Source organism: Dendronephthya gigantea, unplaced genomic scaffold (genome assembly GCF_004324835.1).
Source record: "Dendronephthya gigantea isolate DGI-Jeju-01 unplaced genomic scaffold, DenGig_1.0 000039F, whole genome shotgun sequence".
Taxonomy (NCBI): domain Eukaryota; kingdom Metazoa; phylum Cnidaria; class Anthozoa; order Malacalcyonacea; family Nephtheidae; genus Dendronephthya; species Dendronephthya gigantea.
This window is the reverse complement of record NW_021163049.1, coordinates 1,390,002-1,396,653: the sequence shown is the minus strand read 5'-3', so window position 1 is coordinate 1,396,653 and position 6,652 is coordinate 1,390,002.

Sequence of the window (6,652 nt, the reverse complement as noted above, 5' to 3'; positions counted from 1 at the left end):
CATTTACACAGAGTATTCACTGCATTAATGGGGTAGGTTATCTACATATCATTGTCACTCTCAAAATCACTAATGTCAGTGTTTTCGGTATCAGAGTCTTCATCATCATCATTTTCATCAGCATTTTCGTCATCACAGTCTGATGCAAATGAATCTTTTGCTAGCCTTTTCTTGTGATTTGTTAACCATTTATTTAAGAAAATGACATCAACAGATTCCAGTAGAAACGATGACAGATTTTGTCCTGCTGTGTATTGAAATGGTTGTTTCTTGTTCAAAATGTTGATCATTTCTTTTACTGTTTCGTGGATACTTGCTTGAGTGTGTTTGCTTGAGTCTGGTGGTACACCAGTGTCCCAATCAATTGCATCCAAGATACTCCTCAAACCATATGCATATGCTGCTTGAGTGCCCTGTTCTACAGCCTTAAGCGATTTGTTCCCGCACAATCCCTTTAGAATGCCTTAAAAAGTCTTCACTAAAGTCTCCATCCTTAAATAATTGGCACCAGCAGTATTAACAAATTGGCCGTGAATAATTCTATGTGCCATTTTCTCTGTGTATAATCCTTTCACATTTGTTATAAGCCGCATTGCTTCAAAGGCATACTTCATTCCCCTAAGACCTGCCCGGAAGTAAAGCATTAACATCTTCCAATTTTTGCCACAAAACAAGTTGGCCAACTTGAAGAGTGAATGAAGCAGATGGTTGGACTGCACCAACCACAATTGGACAAACATTATCTGGTACTGCACCACATCCTTCTAAACAAACCACTTTACCTGCACCAATTTATCTCATAGGCAACTTCATCCCTTGTTTTTTTAAAATTATCACAACTTGACCTTTATAAGGAGAAATTAAGTTAATTTTACTGCATTATTTTGCTTTTTTGTGAGATAACATACAAATAAAATTGTGCAAATAATAAAATACAAGCTTGCATGGAGATTATTTGATTTTACATCTATATGCTACCTACAAAATAGTCTTTATGGCATAATATTAGAAACTATTTTTGATTGAGTTACAATGGGCGACAAACAACACGCCACAAAGCGCTCTGCGCAAAATTTTAATAAAACACTCCTATGTACGCCTAATAAACCAGTAAAATGCAAAATTCCTAAACCTAACACACCAGGCAGAGGAATGGAGGAAAAAGACGGAGAAAAGGAGATAGATATGCGACAAATTCAACAAATGTTTACGACCATGATGGGGAAATTAGAGAAGCTTGACGGCATAGAGGCTGACATGAAAGAAATAAAGCATTCATTAGAATACGCGCACGCCGAAATAGCGGACCTAAAAAGTGAAAATGAAATCACAAGGGCAAACCAAGAGCTAACAAAAACCAAACTGGAGAAACTCGAAAAAGAAAACGCAACATTACGCGATAAAATAGTAGATATACAAGCGAGATCTATGCGGGACAATCTGCTGTTTTTCAATATACCAGAACAAGACAAAGAAAACACGACGGAGATCCTTCACAACTTGCTAGAAACGAAGTATGAAATAAAGGATGCAAAGAAAGTAATAAAGATAGACCGGTCCCATAGAATTAGTAAGAAAAGAGTCGGAAATCGAAAACCACGTCCGATAGTGGTTAAATTTAATTACCACCAGGATCGCGAACACGTACGGCTTAACGCAAGAAAGCTAAAGGGAACAAATATCGGGGTAAGTGAGCAGTTTCCTGAAGAAATAGAGAAAGTGAGAAAAACATTGTACCCAGAATTAAAGAAAGCAAAAGTCGAAGGTAAAAGGGCTAAACTCGTGAGAGACAAATTAATAATAGAAGGTCAGATCTTCAATAATACAAAGTCTTGAATTACTTGAAACATGATAGACAAATCGTTATATATATATAGTTTATTACTAGCTTATTTCTAATATTGCACTAAAATCTTCCAATGAGTACTATTAGCACTACGCACAAGAAGAAATGTTCTTCTTGCTCCAAACTTATTAAAAAAACTCAAAAATTTACTGAATGTTTAGAATGCAATAATCTGTTTCACGCTGTTCCAGCATGCACAAAGTCACTTAATTTTAATGACAGTAACATAACACCTACTAGTATTGATCTATGTCAGCAATGTTTAGCTGATACTTTACCATTTCAAACACTTGATGAATTAGAATATGAATTTACTATGAACGGAAACAATATTAGTGATAATGATATGGATAGACTAAGACATATGAAATTCAACCCTTTCGACATGAATAACAACATTGCGCTGTCTGAAAACAACGCAAATCTCGATGAATCGATTAAAATAAACTGTGAATATTATATTCCTAATGATCTCAATAAACAAACAAATAAAGTAAGTCCAGTTAATGCGAATAGTCTTTCGATGATTAACCTAAATATTAGAAGCATACTTCATAAGTTTGACTCATTAAAACACCTATTGAATTCATTAAATAACCAGTTTCAGATAATAGGTTTAACCGAAACATGGCTAAACGATAATAACGACGACCTCTTCAAACTAGATAATTATGATTTTGTAAATGTAAACAGATCGAATAAAATTGGAGGAGGTGTAGGAATTTATATTTCAAACCAAACTAAATATAAACTACGCAAGGATTTAAACACAAATATTGTAAATGTAATTGAATCCGTTTTTATAGAAGTAATAACAGCTGTTGGGAAAAATATAATAGTTGGTCTAATATACAGACCACCAAATAATAAAATTGACCTATTTGAAGACAAAGTGAATAACATCCTTGGCAAATTAGACAAAGAAAATAAAATATGCTATCTTATGGGGGACTTCAATATTGATCTGTTAAAATCAGAGTCTTGTGATTATACTACCAGGTTTATTGAACAACTGTTCACGTCATCGTATGTACCTCTTATACTAAGACCAACGCGAATCACTCACCATACAGCTACACTAATAGACAATATTTTTACTAATGATACGGAAACTATTGAATCGAGTATAAATGGGATACTTTTTTGTGATATCTCTGATCACTTACCAGCATTTCATATACGCAAATTTAAAGATCAACAACATAAGAATAAGCCAGAAATGGAAATTATTAATAAAAGGATCATCAATGATTCCAATGTTAAATCATTTGGTAATACAATTAAAACTACATCATGGGAGGATGTAATTTCCAACAGTAATACTACAGAGTCTTACAACAAATTCTTCAATAAATTCTCGACAGCCTATGAAAACAATTTCCCATTAACAAAAAAAAGTATCAAAGAGGAAATTTGACAAAAATAAAAGTCCATGGATGACAGGGTGCATTGCTAAATCAGTCCAAAATAAGAACAAACTTTATAAGAAATTCCTAAATTGCCCTGTAATAAAAAATGAGATAATATACAAAAGATATGAAAATAAATTAAACCATGTAATAAAAATAGCAAAAAAGAAACATTATGAGGAACAACTAAAAAAATACAAGAATAATACAAAATGTTTATGGAAGACAATTAATGAAACCATAGAATTTTACCAAAGGAATTCAATGGCGACTCTCCCAATGAAATCATTGATGATCCATGCAAAATAGCAAATAAATTCAATGAGTATTTTGTAAATATTGGACCAGGTCTAGCAAAAAAACTTCCAGATAGTGAAACAACCTTTGACAAATACCTGATTAATAAGAATAAAAACAATTTTTTTATTGAACCAGTAACCAAACATGAAGTCGAAATTGAGATTCAAAATTTAAATTCTAAAAAAAGTCCAGGCTACGATGGTATAAGTTCACATGTCATTAAGACAATTGCTAAGGAAATTTCTGAACCCCTGTCACACATATTCAACTTGACTTTCCTTAATGGAAGTATTCCTAATGGCCTAAAAATAGCTCTAGTTACACCAATTTCTGTACTCACTTGTTTTTCTAAATTACTGGAAAAACTGATGTGTAAGAGATTAATGAAGTTCATTGAAAAACATAGATTGTTAACACATAGTCAGTATGGTTTTAGAAAAAATAGATCCACTGAGCATGCAGTCATTGAACTTGTTGACAAAATTAGTAAAGCAATCGAAAAAGGTGAATACACAATAGGAATCTTTCTTGACTTGTCAAAGGCCTTTGACACTATTAATCACAGGATTCTGATTCAAAAACTGGAACACTATGGTATACGGGGAATAACACAACTATGGTTTAAAGATTATTTGGAAAATAGAAAACAAATAGTGAAATATGACCAAGTTAGGTCAAGTGAAATGGTGATCAGAAGTGGGGTTCCACAGGGATCAATTCTTGGACCAATTCTATTTTTGCTTTACATAAATGATATTGAACAGTGCAGCAAATTACTATCATTCATATTATTTGCTGATGACACTAATATATTTTATAGCAGCAGCTGTCTTAAATCACTTAATGTAATCTTACAAACTGAAATTAATAAAGTTACAGAATGGTTAAACGTCAATAAGTTATCTCTAAATATCGAAAAAACAAAATTCATTTTATTTAGATCTTCTAACAAAAAACCAAAACATGAAATTCAAATTACCATGAATAATGTAAATGTAGAACAAGTTAAAAGTACAACATTTCTTGGTATCATCATTGATGAATGTCTGACATGGAATGATCATATAAATAATGTTTCAAAAAAACTCATCAAGGCGTCCGGAATAATAGCTAAAATTAGACATTTCTTAAATCGAAATGCTATCAAACTAATATATTATGCATTAGTCTATCCATATCTAATTTATGGCAATTTAATTTGGGGTAGCACATACAAAACCCGAATTAATAAGGTAATGAATATTCAGAAAAAAATTGTACGTTTAATGACATTTAAGTCGTACTTGGAACACACCGAGGATTTATTCAAAGAATTAAATATTCTAGATATTTTTAAAATCAACAATTACCTAACTGCTTTGTTTATGCATCGATATCATCATCTTAATAATTTACCAGAATATTTCACTAACTACTTCGTTACAAACAACCAAATTCATCTACATAATACAAGAAACGCAACAAAACTTATTAAATGTTATAAGAGAACAAATTATGTAAAACACACTCTTTCAAATAAAGGAGTTGATGTGTGGAACAGATTAGAAGCTAATCTGAAAGACATACGTTTCTATAATACCTTCCAGAAATTAATTAAGAAACACTTTCTGCTAAATTCAGTTGCATATACATAGTTTCAGAAATCACAGTTTCGTTAAACAGCAATGTCCGATCAATTTTGATTGTACAAATTTATGCTAACTCTTTATCTCTTTATCTTAATATCGTAAACACTACAGTATTTCACTTCAAATTTGTAAATATCTTCTATATACCGTAAAAAACTTTTCTTCTGCCTGATAATCTTCATTTAATAATTACTGTAAATACCAAAGTAATCTAAAAAGAACACAACTAGTGGCCTAGTTACAAAAGCCTGCTAAGGTTTCTAGTAGGTCTCTAGCCCAAATATCTATATTGTAATAATGTATTATATTAATATTTGTAATGTACATGGGGAAAATAAAATTTTAAAAAAAAATTCTTTATGTGATCCATACAGTAATCAATGCTTGCTTATTGTTGTAAATCAAGTTATGTAATAAAAGCACACATAAAATTGTCATGTGAAATTAAAGCCTGTTAACACTGATGATTTTCAGATCTGTACTCATATTTAGTCATCCATATAAATCTGGGGCTGAAAATTGCAACAAAATATTGTTGGTGTTTTACATACCTGGAACAAATGTAGCTATATATAAACCACCACCATTGACTGTTTGGCTGTCGGGTGTTTGTAACTCATTCGCATTCTTTCTTTTATCTTTTACTGCTTGCAGCTGGTGTCGTAGCTTTTTTTCTGTATCAAACTCAACCAAAACATACTCTTTCACAAATGAGCCAATAGTTTCTCTGATAAATGCTTCAATAACTTCATTTGTGTCATCTTTGGTGGGAATGCTATACCTTGTGGGGTGTCTTCCAATCTCTTCATGCCACACCATTGCATGAAAGCACAACATATGTATGCTTTGGTTGCAGACAGCATTAAATGCTCAGCACTGCGGTAATTCTTTTTAACCTTAGTATAAACATTTACCATATTGAACTGTTGTTGAAGATTGTATAACGTCCCAACCTCTCGTCCACAAGATCCAGTTGCCTTGTACAGTTGTTTCCATATGAGCTAGAAAATGCACATATAACTGTTAATACACATAAAATAACAATTTCCCGTGTATATCACCAGTCAGAATTAAAGTTTCTGAATAAAATAATTTCATATATGATAAAGCTAATTATCTGTTGTTTGTATTGATAAATTGACAAATATTTTCTGTGAAGACTAGCTAATTGTCATAAATTTCCTGGTGACAGTGCTGCTGGCATTGCCAGACATTTTCTGTTCATAACTTTAGTAAAGTTGGTGAATATACAATTACACTATAAGCAATTACAGTATTGCATGAAAACATACTGCTAGAAATGATTGCTTTGGATGCCATTGTGCAGCATTTTCAATGATGTTTTCAAACCGTTCACTTTCATTGTCACACCCCAGTCTTGTTTTTTTTGCACCAGTTACCCTTTCACATCCCAAAAGATCCCCACAGAGTGGAACTTTCACTTGCTTCACAATGTCATTCTTTTTGGC